Genomic DNA, 19,088 nt, shown 5'->3' on the forward strand with positions numbered 1-19,088 from the left:
CTTTTCATTTTGAAAAACCCTCATCACTAACACAAACTGACAACCAAACAAGTGATCGCAACAAAAATATTTATATTTTAGAGTAGCCACACATGGTATTTGTACAACAGTGTTGAAAAAAAAAAAAGTCCCACTCGGTTACGAATTGCATGAATTACGTAAATGGCAGCTTATTTTCAATAAAAAAAAAACTGAAAGACACCTATTAATAAAATTAGATATTAGTATTTAAAACTGTTCTCATTTTGCATTTTTTGACCCAAGTAATAATAAATGTTTCCTTAGGTGAGAATTAACACGTAAAAAAAAAACAGTTGCATGCATTTATTCATTACACAAAATGTTTAATCCGAACTGGTAACGGTTTTGATGCATTGTGGACATGAAGGCACTTCACCTCATCTGAACTGCTGATCCAGACACAACTCCAGCTCAACGTGTTCTTCAGGGCATTTGTCTGTGTTTGGCACGTCTGATGAAGGTTTTCTCGCTCCATTTGTTCGGCGGCAGCATGTAGGGACCGTTGTGCACACAGAGGATGGTCATCTGCTCCGCGTACTTCAGGTTCTGTAGGAGCTACACACACACACACACACACACACACACTCAATGACACGCACATCAGCGAACACATCACACACAGTGTCACTCAGAAGCAAACTTACCTTGGGTGTGATGAAGAAATACTGAGAGGTGTTCACGCCACACGCTGTCCGCACTACGATGTCAAACACGCGTCTCTCGTTGACAGGATCCATGCCCTGAACAACAACACTTCACCTCAGGAAAGAAGCTCATGTGTGCATGGTCTTTGGTGATGTAACATTATTTCTAACCGTTGTCATTGAGAAAATATGTCAGTCAGGTGCACAGATGTACTTTATTATTTGTTCTATTACAAGCCTGAAATAGAAGTGTTTGTTGAGGCGTGTGTGTGTGTGTGTGTGTTGACCTGGTTGATCTCGTCCACCACTCTGAAGGGGCAGCGGTTGAGCTCCTGCAGGGACATGAGGTACAGCATGGTGGACACGCTGCGCTCTCCTCCGCTCTGATGGTGAGGCGTCAGCTCGTGCAGCTGCGTGCTGCTGCGAAACTTGACTCGGATCCGGATGCCGTACTTATCATACTCCTCCTGAAACACATTTACACAACACCAATCTGACTTCTGGGGCTTTTGCAATACTTTAGATGAGAGGACCAATAAAACAAACCCAAATTCAGCATTAATTATGACCCTGGAGCACAAAACCAGTCTGAAGTAGAACTGGTATATTTGTAGTAATAGCCATTGAAAAAGACATTTTATGGGTCAAAATTATACATTTTCTTTCATGCCAAAAATCATGTGCTATGAAGACATTTTGTAAATTTCCTACGGTAAATATATCAAAACTTCATTTTTGATTAGTAATATGCATTGCTAAGAACTTCCTTTTGACAACTTTAAAGGTATTATATTGAATTTACATAATAAACAAACCATACATCAATGGAGAAATTGGCATATGAACGAATGCTGATCACGGGGCGGCCTGACATGAGCTTTACATCCTCACCTCGTTCTCCGAGTGCAGATCCACCTCTCCAGCGCACTGCATGGAGCGAAAGAAATCACTGAAGCGCTCGTTGATCTGATCCACCAGCTGCTTCAGAGGATTCAGCCAGCGCTCTTTGGCCTAACACACACACACACACACACATCTGTTACTCTGTCTGTATGATGAAGGTGCTGGGGTTTGTCAGACGCACCTCAGCGATGTTTTGTCTGTAGGTTGTCAGAGCGTTGGTCTTGTCGTCCAGCTCCTTCTCCATGTTCTGAATCTCCCGCTCACGTCGGTTATATTCCTCCACCACCTGACAGTCAAAACCACAGCACATGAGACAGGAAGTGACTGCACACCGCGCTCTGCTGCTAACAGAGGAACTGGACAGTGATCTGAGGTGCAGGGGTTTGTCAGCGGTCAATTCTCAGAACTAGGAACTGAGGCGGCCAACATTATGGCAATGAATGTTAATGATGATAATGGAAATTTAATTATGGTTCATGATTTTCAAAATGCAGAAAAAGCTAATGGAACCGTAGAATCAAGTCATAAAAATGGAATTTACTCTATAATGCGGAATTTTATCAAATTTTCATAACATGATAACTGCTGCAGCTTTTATCAGCTGAATCAACTTACAATAACCTGAAGAGATCATTCTGACATCTCTTACCATACCTTCATACGTTTGTTCCTTCTGTTGAGCACAAAACAAGGTGTTTAAAGAGTGTTACTGGTATCCATTGATTTTCATAGAATTACAATAAAATGCTGTGACAGTCGATGCTACCGTACACTGTTTAGTTATCAACACTCTTCAAAATATCTTCTTTTGTGTGCAACAGAAGGAAGAATCTCACTCAGCTTTGGAGCAACTTGAGGAGTCAATCATTTAAATCTGATATTTTTTACTACACTAGGCTGCACCATTTCCAATCCCAAAATGGTCAGATATTGAGGACACACCGTTTATCACGCTTAACTAAAAATGTACTTTGGAGCTAATATTGGCTGCATCCGAAAACTCAGCTTTGGTGATAACTAAGTGGATATTTCATTACTGCAATATTCATTTCTCGCTAGAAATGACATAAAAAGTGGAAAACGTTGACCAGAAGCATACATTTACACACAAACTGACCACTGACCGCAACTTTCAGGATGCAGGAACTGAAGCTAGCATTGAATTCGGACGTGCCTTGATGCCTCACGACCTTGGAAAGCATCCTCCGAAGGCAGCATTTCTCAGTGTTCGGATGCAGCCAATGGCTTCTATTCGCACTGAATTTGTTTTGCACTAATCAGTTTTTCCTCAAGGTGGCAGCACTGGCCTGGGCCACCGTTTCACAGTGTAAACTAAAACTAAAAAGAATAAAATACCAGAGGATGCAACAATAACAGATGGCCACACTGACAAGCACTTGTGTAAGAGGGTTATGAAATAACAGCAGCTTTAGTTTAAAAGTGTACAAATAATTTTTTAGTGGTCATAACTTCTGGAGGGGAAAGAAAAATAGCACAGACACTGGACAAAGATGAAGCTACGGTTCTTGATGTAAGCTTTCAGTAAGAAGGGACGTGAGGATTGATTAAGTGAGCTGATGTGTTTGTCTCACAGCATCACTGAGGCCGGTGAAGCACTCGGCTCTGGTCTTCTCCTCATTCAGCATGGCATCAATCTCATCCAGTGTGTCAGGCAGCTGGCTGAAGGCCTGAGAGGAAACAATAACAACGGGTTTTAAAATAATGTCTTCAAGGCTGAATGAAGGATGTGTGGGCCGGAGTCAGACGGAGCTCACTGCGTGTAGTTCCTCTGGGACGGCCGTCTCTCCGGGGGTCATGTTACAGATCTCACTGGCCCTCCTCATCAGGTTCTTACACATGGTCAACAGATTGTTCTTCACCTGGTCCAGTTTGGTGTACGTCACCTGTGTGAGCACACAGACACGTTCTTACTGTGCTCGAATCATCATTGGATGAGGAATATTTCATTAAGAGGAGATGTGAGAGCATGCTCTTATTAACTAAATTGAAATATATCATCTTGAAATATAAGCTGCCAATTGGAATAATAAGACCGTTACTACAAATGTAAACAAAATACGTCAACTTTTAAATAAAGAATATGATGAGAAAATAGACAATTAATTCTTCATTCAAAAGTTTGGAGTTGGTAAGATTTTTAAATACTGTTGATTATATAAATATTTATTTAAACACAAGTCTCTTTTGTTCACCATCGTGGCACTTGATAAAAAAAAAATATATATATATATTGTAAAATATTATTACAGTTTAAAAATGAACGTTTTCTACAAGAATATTTTTATAAATGTAATTTATTCCTGTGATGTTTGTGATTACTCCAGTTTTCAGGGTCACCTGATCTTCAGAAATCATTATAATATGCGGATTTGCAACTCAAGAAAACATTTCTGATTATCATCAATGTTGAAAACGTTTTTGGTGCTTAATATTTTATAAAAAGAACAGCATTTATTCAAAATATAAATATTATTGTAACATTATACGTCTTGTCTTTCGATCACTTTAATGGGTCCTTACTGAATAAAAGTATTAATAAATGATACGAACCTAAACTTTTAAACTAAAATGTAATAACATTAACACAATATTACATGATCATTTTTATAAAAACAACTGAACTGGGCTTATAAAAACAAGTTTACATTTATTTGTTGACTGATCCCATTAAACTCAAATATGTTGGATTCTGGAAATAAAACACACTGAATGTCATTTGTGGCGTGACAGATGGTCTCACCTCGGCTCGCTTGAGCTCAGCTGAACTGTCCCTGCAGTCCGTCTCCAGTTTGGTTTTCTCAGCGGAGAGACCTGCGCTCTGAAGAGCCAAGTACACCTTCTCCATACTCAGTCTGGCCTTCATCTACCAACACACGTATGAGGCCATTAGAGCAGACACGAAAAATTCATTTGGGAATCGAGTAATCTGTCGACTGCTTTGACAATCGAGTAATCAGACAATCATAGAGCCCTATGATTTCCAAGACGCATAAAAGTTCAGGTTAACTTGAAGAAAATGCGACAGAATTCAGAAAAATATGACTCAATGTGATGATAAAACTACTACTACTAATAAAATTATAAATCAAAACATTATTTTAAGGGATAACCAGAAAGATTATTTACCAGAATTTATTTCGGATAAAAAAAATATATTTTTTAATAATAATACATAATTTTTAAAATCAATTAATTGGAAATGCTTTTGATTATTAAAATTTTATTTAACCATTAAAACAGAATATAGAAAAATTCAAATGTAGAATAAAAGAAAAATAAAACTGATTTCATAGGGCCCAATAAATATAAAAATGTTTGTTGTTGTAATAAAAATAGACTTAAGTGAATATTAGCCTTTGAGATTACTTAAAATACATATATAAAAGCAATAAGGCATTAATAATTAGTTCAAGTAAAAGAATCAAAAGCAACTACCGTATTTTCCGGACTAAAAGTCGCACTTTTTTCATAGTTTGGCTGGTCCTGCGACTCATAGTCAGCTGCGACTTATCAAAATTAATTTGACATGAACCAAGTTAAAACATTACCGTCTCCAGCCGCCAGAGGGCGCTCTATGCTGCTCAGTGCTCCTGTAGTCTACACTGAAGACACAGAGCGCCCTCTGGCGGCTGGAGACGGTAATGTTTTCTCTTGGGTCTAAATAAATGTGAGTTATAGTCCAGTGCGACTTATATATGTTTTTTCCTTGTCGTTTCGTATCTTTGGACTGATGCAACTTATACTTAGGTGCGAGTTATAGTCCGAATTATATGGTAATCATATAGTTTTATTGAACAAAACTGTTAAAATACATAATGGCCAGACGATTGTTTAACACTTTACTGCACAATCTAATCCTTCTTTAACCCTCTTGGCGCCACGGTACTCGACAAGATGCAGCACTGAATAAAACGGCCGATTTTGTCAAATAGGGTGTCAAATTTCATGCAACCTCCCCTGCACCAGACAGCAGACATAAAATACTTAATCTCTGACTCAAAAAAACGTCATGCTCCTATACAAAATCTAGAGCGCATTGAATCAGTGCGAAAAAAAAAGCGGAGCTAGTATGAGTGTGAGCCATTTTATCTGACCAAAATTGTCAACATCAGCGATTATTGGCATTAGATTATTATTATTATTATCATTATTATTATTATTATTTAATGGCATCAATAAAGGTGTTGGGACTTCTATTCGCGGACACTGATTCTGAAGGGGAATATCTGCATTCAGAAGATACTGAAAGTGAAAGAATAGCCCTACACCAAGCACAAACGGTGAATCCTTTGCCCAATGTAAATGGTCCTTTGCCAAATGTCAGAGGTGTGAACAATGTTTGCAGGGGTCGGAGTGTTCATCACGAAATGTTGCGGGGACGAGGCGGGAGATTTTTACCGCGCTAGACATGTATATTTGTCTTCTGACCGCACCTCTCCGCAATCGCGGTGACAGTATTGTAGTGAAGACTTTGTCTAATGCCAGTGGGTATGTTAAACGAGGTCTAAGTATTCATAGGACAGTTAGGAGGCAAGGTGGGGAGTCACAATGACACTGACAGTAGTCCGAGATGTGCACACTCGGCGCGTGCGCGAGGCAGATCTGGCCGCGCTGCTCATAGCAGAAGCAGAGGCGATGTGACACGGGGCATAGCTTTTGAACTAAACAGGTCTTGTCTACCTGTGTTTGTGTGTCATATGAATGATATATATATATATGTGCCCCATACATGGAATCACAGTGCCTGCTGCATGTAGTAAATTGAAAATCCCAACCGCTACATGCATTCGGTTTGTTTCTACCATTTATTAGTAATGATTTACACAGTTTGTTTACTATTTACTATTTACCCGAGCATTCAGTATTGTGCAATATAGCACACAGAAGGTGAGGGACATTTTTGGGGGGAAAGAAGTGCTGCATTTTATTATTTAAATGTGACTTTTCATGAAAATTCTATAATTCAAGATGACCACCCCCATATGACGTCATAATATGCAAATTAGATGGGAAAATGTAATCCCTACATAAACATTGGGTCATCCTTAATATTTTTATAATTGACAGAAAGTCTCTATCTTTTATACATTTTAAGATATAGCCTTTTGAAATTAAGATGTCAAAATCGAACGCCTTAGGAAAAAACCTCTGGCGCCTAAAGGGTTAATACAGACCAAACATCAATAGTCGAACAGATTCGACGAATCCCTGCGACATCCCTTGATAGATACAGAACAAGTTAGGGGTAGAAATCAAGCTTCGGAGAACACAAACAGACCTGCATGTGACCCAAATATTCCTGCATTATTGCCACTTTCTTGTTATTTACAGCAGCGATCTTGGCGTTTGTCTCCTCTTCAATTGCCTGCAAGTTGATCTCATTCTGCTGCATCTGCCGTAAACTGCACATTGAGAAAAAGATATAAAAGAAGTGTGGGGTGGGGACTGGAAATCACAACAAAGCTGCACACAGTTGGCTTTCAGAGGAAGGTACCTGTCCTGTTTTGTGCTGATTTTCTGCTCCAGTTGTCTCTTCTTGCCCTTCAGCTCAGACAGTTTCTTCTTGTTTGCACGCAGCTCATTATCACGGCGGTCCAGTTTAGCTTGTTGCTCACGGATGGCTGCCATCCGTTGATCAATGCTCTGCACCTGCCTCTGTGCTGCCTGTGAGCGAGATGTCAAATCTGAGGTCATTACACTTACTAGAGAAGCATCTTCTGCCGGATTGGGTATCAGTCAGATAAGACTGATCCAAATCCAACATTCATTTAAAAAAAAAAAAAAAAAAAAAGGGGCTGGTATCGGATTGGATTGGTATCGGCAGATACTCAGAATTTTTGTATTGGATCGGTTCTAAAAAAAATGGTATCATTGCATCCCTAAAGAGTACACGCAAATAGCCTCTACAGCAGTGCCAGAACCTGGTCGAGCTCCCAGGTGGTGAATTGCACCTTAACACTGTCATGGAATGGGAAACGATACATTAATCCATTAACAGCGGTTTCTTGTGTTCATATATTTAAAGGGGGTCATATGATGTTGCTAAAAAGAACATTATTTGGTTTAATGAAATGTGTTTATGCAGTTTAATGTAAAATAAGCCATTATTTTCCACATACTGAGGCCTAGCGCGAGCCGAGGCCGAGACAGAGCCGAAGCCTAGAGTGAGCCGAGACAGAGCCGAGGCCGAGACAGAGCCGAGGCCGAGAGCGAGCCGAGGCCGAGACAGAGCCGAGGCCGAGACAGAGCCGAGGCCGAGACAGAGCCGAGGCCTAGAGCGAGCCGAGGCCTAGAGCGAGCCGAGGCCTAGAGCGAGCCGAGGCCTAGACAGAGCCGAGGCCGAGACAGAGCCGAGGCCGAGACAGAGCCGAGGCCGAGAGCGAGCCGAGGCCTAGAGCGAGCCGAGGCCGAGACAGAGCCGAGGCCGAGACAGAGCCGAGGCCGAGAGCGAGCCGAGGCCGAGAGCGAGCCGAGGCCGAGAGCGAGCCGAGGCCGAGACAGAGCCGAGGCCGAGACAGAGCCGAGGCCGAGACAGAGCCGAGGCCGAGAGCGAGCCGAGGCCGAGACAGAGCCGAGGCCGAGACAGAGCCGAGGCCGAGACAGAGCCGAGGCCGAGAGCGAGCCGAGGCCGAGACAGAGCCGAGGCCTAGACAGAGCCGAGGCCTAGACTGAGCCGAGGCCTAGAGCGAGCCGAGGCCTAGAGCGAGCCGAGGCCGAGAGCGAGCCGAGGCCGAGAGCGAGCCGAGGTCGAGACAGAGCCGAGGTCGAGAGCGAGCCGAGGCCGAGACAGAGCCGAGGCCGAGACAGAGCCGAGGCCTAGAGCGAGCCGAGGCCTAGAGCGAGCCGAGGCCGAGACAGAGCCGAGGCCGAGAGCGAGCCGAGGCCTAGAGCGAGCCGAGGCCTAGAGCGAGCCGAGGCCGAGACAGAGCCGAGGCCGAGACAGAGCCGAGGCCGAGAGCGAGCCGAGGCCGAGACAGAGCCGAGGCCGAGACAGAGCCGAGGCCGAGACAGAGCCGAGGCCGAGACAGAGCCGAGGCCGAGACAGAGCCGAGGCCGAGAGCGAGCCGAGGCCGAGACAGAGCCGAGGCCGAGACAGAGCCGAGGCCGAGAGCGAGCCGAGGCCGAGACAGAGCCGAGGCCGAGACAGAGCCGAGGCCGAGAGCGAGCCGAGGCCGAGACAGAGCCGAGGCCTAGACAGAGCCGAGGCCTAGACTGAGCCGAGGCCTAGAGCGAGCCGAGGCCGAGAGCGAGCCGAGGCCGAGAGCGAGCCGAGGTCGAGACAGAGCCGAGGTCGAGAGCGAGCCGAGGCCGAGACAGAGCCGAGGCCGAGACAGAGCCGAGGCCTAGTGCGAGCCGAGGCCAAGACTGAGCCGATGTATTGAAGTTGATGTATTTCCTCAGCGAACAGCACAGATCAGCTCCAGGCATGAAAAAGCAGATATCGTCCTCTTTTGGAAGGCCAAACATAGTAGTTTCGCTTTCACGGTGAAACACACGGCGTCTATACTACATTGCAGCGGCGGCAACAACAATACTACAACAAAAATAAAAGACACGCCTTCTTTCTTTGCATGAACATCTGGGCGGTGTTATGCAAATCTTCCCACATAGTGACATAGATATGTGGGGGCGTGTTAGAACAAGCCGTTTCAGGGGGGTTTGGACGAGTCTTAACCTTTATAAAGAATATCTCTTTTTGGATTTGAGGCTTTAGTATTTGCAACTGAATATCTTCTTTATTCATCAAGAGCATGTAACACTATGACCCCTTTAAACACCAACAGTTCATCTACTAAATCAAATAAATTATTATATACCAACATGCTGCAACATTTAAACCCTATAGCAGCGTTGACGGTGTGTGTTGATGGGCGTCTCTCACCCTCAGCTGCTCTTCCAGCTGGCGTCTCTCATCTGCATCCACGGTCATAGTGAGGAACTGTGAGGGTCGCAGGGCCGAGTTACTGGAGACCACGTTACTAGAGTAGTTGGATTTCTTCACTGTGTACTTCTCCTCCGCGGTGTAGATCATCCTCATCTGAAGCTCTCTGATCACCTGCCACAGAAAAACATGAGTTTCAAGATTGTAAGGCCCTATGAAATCAGCTTTATTTTTTCAAAATTCAGCATTATTTTTTCTAGCTTCCATGTTTTCCATTTTAACGGAATAATTAAATTTGAATAATAACATGCATGTCCAATCAATTGAATTCATACAATTTTACAAATAACAAAGCCCTATAAAATGGGTTTTATTTTTTTCAGAAATTCTGTGATTTAATACAAATGTATTACTATAAATGATGGTGTGGAAGTGGCTGCTCTGGAGATGAAGTTCATGTGAAGTACATGACCTCAAATACTGAAGACAGAGGCATTCAGAACATGCTGAATTCATATCTAAACAGCAGCGGTTTTTTTGCTTTTATGTTCACAGACACTATAGTACATATCACGATTTGATTCATTTTACAGCTTTCCTTAAAAAAATGTATGGCTGGATTAACTGATTCTCTGTGTTTTCTGCATCACAAAGATCTGATTTGCAATATCATCTGATCATAAAATTACTGATTTGAATTATTTGTTTAAATTGTACATTGTAACGTAAGTGGATTTTACATTGCATTCAAGCTAAACTCCCTTTTTTTTAATGCATGTGATCTACCCATGACCTTCATGCTCAAACTGTTACAATAGTAGGCTACTGAAGTTGATAATGAGCAGCAAGGTCACAGACTACATTCATGTGCACAAAACTAGATTCAAAATCTGCTACATGATGTCTATTCCTATTTCGGGCAACTTCCCAGCTGAATGATGGAGGACCTACCATCTCGATCATGCTCTTGGTCTTCTCGGTCCCTACAGGCACATCATTGACTTTATACTGATAGCATAAGTAGCTCATGACCTCCTCAGGAGCATCGAACAGCTCACGCAAATATGAGAAGAAGCCATAAGGCCTGACAAAAAGAAACAAAAACAATTTAATAAATGTACTGAATAAGATGTCTTGGTAGTGGTCAAGTAGAGGGTGTTACTTCAGTGTCTCGAGTGGTCGTGAAGGTGGTCGTCTAGAGCAGGACTCCTCTGGAGCAATGACGGTGTTAACTCGCAGCCTCTGTGTGTCTCGCACCTGTGTGTCAAAAACATTTCACATTGTACTGATTTTACATTACTTACCCTCTATTATAAATGCTTATTATTCTATTATATATCATTTAATTTTAATTATTAGAAAATAACACAATAAATATAAACATCATAAAAAGTTATGCCATTTTTTAAGAATTTTACCAATCTTATATCAAATTAATAGAAAATTGTTTAATTGTTCATATAAAATGATTAGGGCTGTCAAATGATTAAAATTTTTAATCAAATTAATCAGAATTTTCAGTGGATTAATCATGATTAATCACTATTTGCAACTACACCTGAATCCTAACCATTTTTTTTCTGAAATGCATACCAAAAGATAAATAACAGGACACAGATACATAATTTTCATGTATTGTTTCATCATGTGGTTCTTTTTTTCTGAATTTCAAAAGTTTAACATTTACTTAGATCAAATTTACCTGAGCATTATATCAAACCATGCCATTTAACTACAGATAGTGTAAGAGTTTTAGGTGAACCAGTGGTTAAATATAGCCACATATCTATGAAATTATGCATAGAGAAACTCGAAAGAATGAACTCAGAAACACAAACATGAACCCTCTGTACTCTGGGAACTCTTGTTTTTGGGAGGTGTTCATTTGCTCTGCCACAATACTTTAGGATCGATATTTTCACGTTCTGAAGGCTTCAAGTGCCAGTAAAACCAAGTAAAAATGCATATGCTTTCCCAAACAGCTGTAATTTTCGCTGCATTGCATGTAAGCGTTCTGCGCATGCGCAGTGTGAAACACAGGACGCTATAACACAGTGATCCTCAAATCTGGCTCGCGAGATCCACTTTCCTGCGAAGTTTAGCTCTAACCCTAATCAAACACGCATGAGTTTGCTAATCATTGTCTTTAGGATCATTAGTAAATCACAGGCAGGTGTGTTTAAATTGGAGTCTGCGCTAAACTCTGCAGAAAACTCGCGAGCCAGATTTGAGGATCACTGCTATAACAGGAAGAAGAAGCTCCAGCGTATCAACTACCAAAGTCATCTCTGTTTATCGAGCTTTGCATGAATGTATTTGAGAGTAACTGGGGTAAAACCTTAAGCTTCTTCGGTGTTTTCGTCGCGGCGCTCGCCGCTATTTTTTACTATCTTGAGAATTCAGAAATCGACGAGACTTTCCTAACCTGAATAATTGTCACACTGCGCATGCGTGAAATGCGTTAAAAAATTTGACGTAATTAACGACAAACAACTAATTAACGCCGTTAACGCGCTATTTTTGACAGCCCTAAAAATTATATAATGTCCATAAAATTGACACTTTTATGGTATGAACCAAAATGTGCCGTTTTTGTGCTTGTCCCTTTAAATGCAAATGAGCTGGTGCTTCCAGTCCCCTTCCAGAAGAAGGCGGAGCTTCAAAGAGCAGGCAACAACAAAACAGGGAAATCTTACGCACTGAAAATATCAGAAACTCTCAGTATTGGTGTTCAACCTTATATGTTTGAACCGGAATATATGTTTATAAGTAAGTCATCTGACTACTGTGCATAATACGTGACTGTTTATGTTTTCACAAACTTTATAAGTCCCACTTGTGATCATGAGCTGGACAAACTCTAGTCGACTTCACATTGCTTTCATATGCAATTTTTAACTACCACATTCGTCATCATAGGAAGAAACCTGGACTTGTGTGTTCAGAGAGACTGTTTATGATTTATTGGGATTGGGATTTTTTACAATAGTTGGTTGGTTGTTTTCACACACTGCGGCCACACAACTGTGTTCAAACACTCATAAAAGTGATTTTTGCCTAGCAGGTCACCTTTAAATGATTTTTTTAATGAATTGTGCCAGCTTCTACACTGAGCTTCTCACCTCCGTCATGAACTTCTCCATGTCCTCCTGTTTCTGAAAGACGAAGGCTCTCAAATCATTGAGAGGAATGTGACTCTCAATGTATTTTGCGTGCCGAGAATCACGGACATTTATCTGGCAAAAAAAAAAAAGAGAGAGAAGATCAAATCAATCTGCTTAGAAACCCCATCTCCAAGAAACAGCACCTGAATTAGCAGCTGTGCTCTCACCACCAGCATCATGGGCTCATAGACGTTGCCTTCAAAACGACCACGGTTATCCCTCAGCCACTTGAGGGCGGTGTAAGTGTCACGAAATCGGGTGCGCAGTTTTTCCTCTTTCACGTTCATCATGTTGTCCAGACTCTTCTGACGATTCTGCAAACCTTCAGAAGAACATCCAACAAACTAAACATGAGTGCAAGGGTTAGTTCACCCAAACATTCAGTAATTACATAGTTTTCGTTCAAATCAAAGCACAAACAATGTTGAAAACATATCCTTGTGTCGCAGCTGACACAGAACAACATACACTGTTTGAGTTCAGTGCATACTCTCCAAAATGGCCCCAGGGTGACGCGGAGGAGACAAATTGTTTAATAAAGTCGTTTTTTTTTATTCTCCTTGCTACGTTTCTGTGCGTTGATTGTGTAAGGACCCTTGCTGTCTATGGGAGGGTAAGAAATCTGTAAGAATGCCTCAAAAATATCTTACTTTCTGTTCTGATGATGAATGAGGGTCTTACAGGTGTGGAACGACTTGAGGGTGAGTAATGACAGAATTTTCTTTATTGTTTGTACTATCCTTTTAAGGACATAGCACACCAGTTTTTTTCATATTCTTCCTTTTTTTTTTCAAAATCCTTGTAACGGATGCAAAAATACAGAAAATCGAACCTGATCTGAAATATGTTTTGAAGGACGAAAGTTTCGGAGGCAGTGTGTAAATGTGATTGACGCAATGTGAGGTCGCATTCGTGTTTTTTTTACTTTTATGAACTTATAGTATGGTGAATTATCCATATAATGAATGTATCAATATAATGATCTAAAACAGGGTGACTTATACAACATGCGTGTGTTTTTTCTGCTACTAAATTAATCTGAAACATTACGGTTTAATTCTCCGAAGGCTTCGTCTTTATCTCTGCGCAGGTCTGACATCTCGCCCTCCAGTTTGGCTTTCTCTTCCTGGATTTTCCTCAGCTCTGCGTTGACAGCCTCGATCTGAGGCGTGACGTCCTCCATGCTGCCCATGTTCTGTAGCTCCTTCTGCAGGTCTTTGATCATGAGCTGCGTGTGTCCGATCCGCTTCTGTCGGTCCGCCTCCTCGGTCTGCTTCAGACTCAGGTCCTGTCTGATGTCATCAACCTAGCGTTTGACAGAAGCAGACTAATCAGCTGGTGTTTCAATACAGTCCTTAACACTTTATGTTTTGTTGGTAGTCTTTCAGAACAAACCTCTTTATTCCTATATTCAAGCTGATCATGTTTCTGCTTGCATTTCTGCGTTGCATCTCTGATACCAGCAGTCTGAGAAATGGGAGGAGGGAGCAGTAGCATTATTTTTAAATAATAAAGGAAATATAAAATAGATTTGTGATTTGTGCTGACCAGCTCCTTCATCTGCTGCTCGATGGGCTGCAGCTGACTCTCCACCGAGCGGATCTTCCTCATCAGAGGCTCCTGAGCTTCTTTTAACGACTTCAGCTTCTTCTTCATTTCCTCTCTCTCCTTCTTCACCCCCTCAAGCTCTTTACGTGCCGTTTCATACTCCTAAAACAGGAAACAGAAAATGAAGTCTTGAAATCCATCCGATATGCACATAAAATCTTAAAATGCATATAAAAAAATAATTTTTATCAGTCTTATCTGCAGATGAACTTTGAATGCATTTACAAACATCAGGCTTCTGAACACAGGATAACATGACAACATTTTTTTTGCATTTCATGTGAATGCCCTGAGGGACAAATAATTTATTACATATGGAAAAAACACTGTGGCCTTCCTTGTTTGTAGCAACTTAGATTTCCATTACTGATACTTTAACGATTTTATTGATAATTTCACGATTTTGTTGACTTGAATACATTGAACAGAGTAAGTTTTATTTACAAATGTTTTTAGCCATATTGATAAGGGTTTTATAATGACTGAACTACAGTAATTGAACTGAGCCAACGCTGAACCGACTGTAAAGACACTATTGTCTCGCTAGAACTGCTTTATTGCCTCATTTTTAAAGTCTGCATCATTGATAAGGTTACTTTCATGTTTGAATTTAAACAATCTCTATTGTAGGAAGAACAATACAAATAAAATTGATTTGACTTGATATTCCTATTTTTCATTTAAGTTAAATTCACAACTTTGGATGGAAACATATCAACTAGGGATGTGCATTTTAAGATAATTGCTGGGTATTATTCGATTAGTATTCGATTAGTAGTCGAAAATCACATGCACTCACATAAACACACATAAATAGAGAGAGAGGGAGAGACACTAGTCAGGCTTTCAATCTGTATGATAACAAACGGTTTAATATATTAGAGAAAGGTCTATCCTAAACCAAGCCAATTGATGTTTGTACGATTGCTGAAACATATTAATATAACATAACTGAATGACAGCACTTAACAACAGTCATCAATTATCAACTGCTCGCAAGATTAGAACAGATTAATTCAGCCATGAATATTAGGCTTAAAACACATAAAACGCTAAAACAGAATATCATTCTTAAAACAAAGTATGCGCTAAAAACATAGTGAACCGTCTGAATGATGGCACTAATTTTAACATCTGCATTTATAACAATAACCTATTTCATATTTTTATTCAACAAAAATGATCATGTGCACATGCTTTGGGAAGAAGAGGGGAGCGCAATCTGTTCACAATTACGGCCGCAGAGAACACCCTTTCTGCTGTTGCAGCCATTATAATAGTTTAGTTTTGGTTTTTAATGGCAAAGTGGTCATATTTCATTTCAGTTCTTTATTAATTTAATTCAGATATATGATTGGAACATTTTATGTTTGTTAAATTCAAGCTTGTTTGTTTTTTAAATAGCCTACAAAGCAGCCAGCACAAGACAGTGAGTTGAGCATTTTTGATCAGTTTATCCTTCTCAAATAAAAATAAAATAATAAGATTAGCGTCATGATATTTTAGGAATAAAGTCAAAATTACGATAATAAAATCATGTTACACTGCATGAAGTAAAAGTGAATATTACACACCTGTATACTCCACCATAAAAAAAATAAAAAAGCGTATGTGGCACCTGTCATCCTTCACCTTTAATACTGAAAACAGCAATAGGCTTACTGACGATTTTTTATATCTCAAATTGATTTATTTCACGAGACACTTGTTTGTATTCAATTGTTCTGTTTTTTTTCAACATCCACTCAAATATTTTTTTTTATTATTTTCGTGCTGTAAATATTAAACAGGAAAATATAATTGATTCACATGCCCCATGAAAGGAGGCGAATATCTCACTACAGATTAAAGAACGTAAAAAACATTTATTGTTTGTATTTTATTTTAAAATTTACAGAAGCAGAGGCTTTGTGTTATAATAAAAAGTAACAAAGCCCAAAGCTTATTGCGATTAAAATGTTACATATTATTTCATAATTAAAAGCTTGTAAATAGTCACATAATGTTATTTACTTCAGAAAAATAAACATAACCGATTCAAAAAATATTTTTTATATATGGCTGGTAAATGTTATGTTATCAATCAGTGGAATATTACATTTTTATTCTTTCAACAAATAACACATTTTAATGCAGCTAGCTCGTAATCACGTGGGAAACAGGAAGTTTCTCGCTCAACACAGTGGAGTGCATCGTTCTGTTAACTTTGTGGTTCATTATTTTGAGTCGTTTGGGAGGCGGTGACACAGAAGACCCTCTCACAATATATTGTTTTATGTTTCAATTGTGTTAACTGCTCAGAAATGTTCACGTAATCATGCTGCGTGTCCAGTAGTTCCCTGCACCAGTGTGGTTAGCGCTCACCATTGCGTACCACACCCTTAACTGAACCTCCTCTGGCCCACTCCTTCCAACCAACCATGTCCGAGCATCGCACAGAGCGATCACAGTCAACCGAACCGGGCTTTGGGGGTCAGACGCGCTCGGGCACAGTTCACCATCCTTAGAAAATAATGCCACAGCCTAATCGATATTCAGTCATTAAATCGACTATTCGAAAATCGTGACCCATCCCCTAATATCAACTACTATAAACATTTTATTTTTCTAAGGTGTTGCAGTTATTTGTCACCGATGTCTTTATTTCATAACTGAAAGTGTCTGTTGACAATGCCAGTAATATTCAGCTGTTTGTATGATGCATCAATGGTGGTCACCTTTTAATGAAGAGTATGTCCTCTCAGAAAGCTTGCAACAAATGGGTTTTGGGAAAGTTTAATCTAGTAAGATCAGCACTCACCACCCAGGGTTTCTTCTTCTCTAGCATCTGGATCCTGTCCAAGTGTCTCTTCTTCATGTAGTAGCGCTCTACAATCCAGTTTGTTCCTCTCGTTCCTCTGTCTGGCCTTCTCTAGGAAGGGTGGCTTTCTCCTTACACACATTCTGTCAAAAACACCAGTGAAATTAAAGACCTAACACAGCCTTAAGATGCATTTCAAAACAAGAAAAAACATTCACCTCCAGTTCCCTCTCTTTGCTGCGAAACGTCTTGAGTTCGCAGTGAAAACTCGTACATTTCTGGCGGGCCGAACCGATTTCTCAGTGGCTTCGAGAAGTTCGATCTTACTCATCTTAGCAAACTCACCAACCTTCTCCTTGCAACACCAAACAAAAGACAAACGGTTCTCTTGTGGCAAGCTCTTCCAAACTTCACAGATGTGTCTGACGGTCTGTAGTGTGCAGAGGTGTTAATAACAGCGCTCACCTGCGGGTAGGAACTGACACAGGTTCCCGACCTGAATGTGCAGCTCTTTTCACAGCCTCCTCCACAGCTTTCTGACTGGAGTGTTTTCTGTTGAGCATCCACGTCGACTGGTTGTTCTCCACCTGGATCTCTCTGGTGATTACCAAGTTTTCCACTCGCTCTGTATCTGACACAAAGAAAGCCGAGAGGAACCGAGCAACTCGATGTCTCTCCAGGGACTTTTAGAAATAATGGACATGCATCATAATATGTATAAATATAACACTTACAGCTCAATTTCAACTGAACCCTTACTGCATCCTCGCTTCACATACAGACCAACCTAGAAACAGAACGACATCTGCTTTATTTATTGTCATCAATAAATCTGGTTTAAGTATGACTGGTCTACTCGTACAACTTGAATTCATCTTTTGCATTGTATTTTTTTTTGTAAACCACGTCTATTCAGTTTTTATTAATTCAGTTTGGCTTAAGTTATTTTAGAAAGTTGCCTGGCAATTGGCTGAAATAAAATAAGTTCAAGCCCTCTTATATTTTATTTTTAGTTCGAGAAAAAAAAAATATCATTATCATTTAACCTTTAAGATAATAACCACAGTATTTTCGTGATTAAGTTTCCTGTCTGTAAATGCTAAAAAAAAAAAGTATTGAAAAAGACAAAAAATGATATCTTCAGTGTTATATATGTTGTGCTGATTCAAGCACCAATTCCATAAATGCACATTATTTAAGGTATATTTAACTCTTAAATCATTCAGTGTCTCCTATAACTATTTTCAGGGTGGATAAACTTCTCTGTATGTATCAGACACAATTCATGTGGGGTTTTCTCTATAAAGAAATCTGTTCTAGTGTCCCTGCTTGTCTGTGAAAGTTACCGGACTTTCCAGTTTGTACACTTTGTTTGCATGCTAACTAAAGGCAACCAAATAATCTCGGCACAACTGCCTCCAAAGCCCCTGCAAATGCAAAAACTGCATTAACACAGATTTAAGAGAACTACCCATGTGTTTGTGCACTTTGGTACAGTGTCTAGAAATGGCTGGAGATGTTGATGACACTCAGTCTACAGTGTAATAGGTGTAAGCTAACACTAGGCTCTCTCGGGCTCAGGTGGGTGACTCACCTTGTCTCCTCGGCCCAGGACAGATGTTTTACCGGCCAGGCCCAGGCAGATGGCACACACTATACTGGACTTCCCCGTGCCGTTGGCTCCGACGATCATGTTTAGTTTGGGTCCCGGGAACACTTCCGAGTGATCGTAGGTGCTACAAACACAGAGGACTAGTTTCACATATACAATCCATCACGATTTAACATAAAAACACCCGACATTAAAGTGCAAACACCTGTTATGGAAGTGAAAGAGAGATATTTGTGTAACGTTAAAGAGTGAGTTACTCACAGGAAGTTGCGCATGGTGATGCGGAGGATAGAGCCCTCCACGAAACCTCCTGCTTGGCCATTTGTGCTGCTGGACGGTGCAGCTTCGCGGCTGGAGGGCTGTGAGGTGGTTAATTCGTGGCTTATTCGTTTTCTCTTCTGCGGCAGGTCCATTTCTCGTCCCGTCAACCGCC

General features: G+C 40.7%; 1 pseudogene; it reads right to left on the minus strand.

The window, feature by feature from the left end:
• Positions 1 to 309: 309 nt before the first annotated feature.
• Positions 310 to 19,082, minus strand: LOC113109613 (structural maintenance of chromosomes protein 5-like; annotated as a pseudogene).
• Positions 19,083 to 19,088: the final 6 nt, after the last annotated feature.

This window comes from Carassius auratus, chromosome 10, assembly GCF_003368295.1.
Source record: "Carassius auratus strain Wakin chromosome 10, ASM336829v1, whole genome shotgun sequence".
Classification (NCBI taxonomy): Eukaryota; Metazoa; Chordata; class Actinopteri; order Cypriniformes; family Cyprinidae; genus Carassius; species Carassius auratus.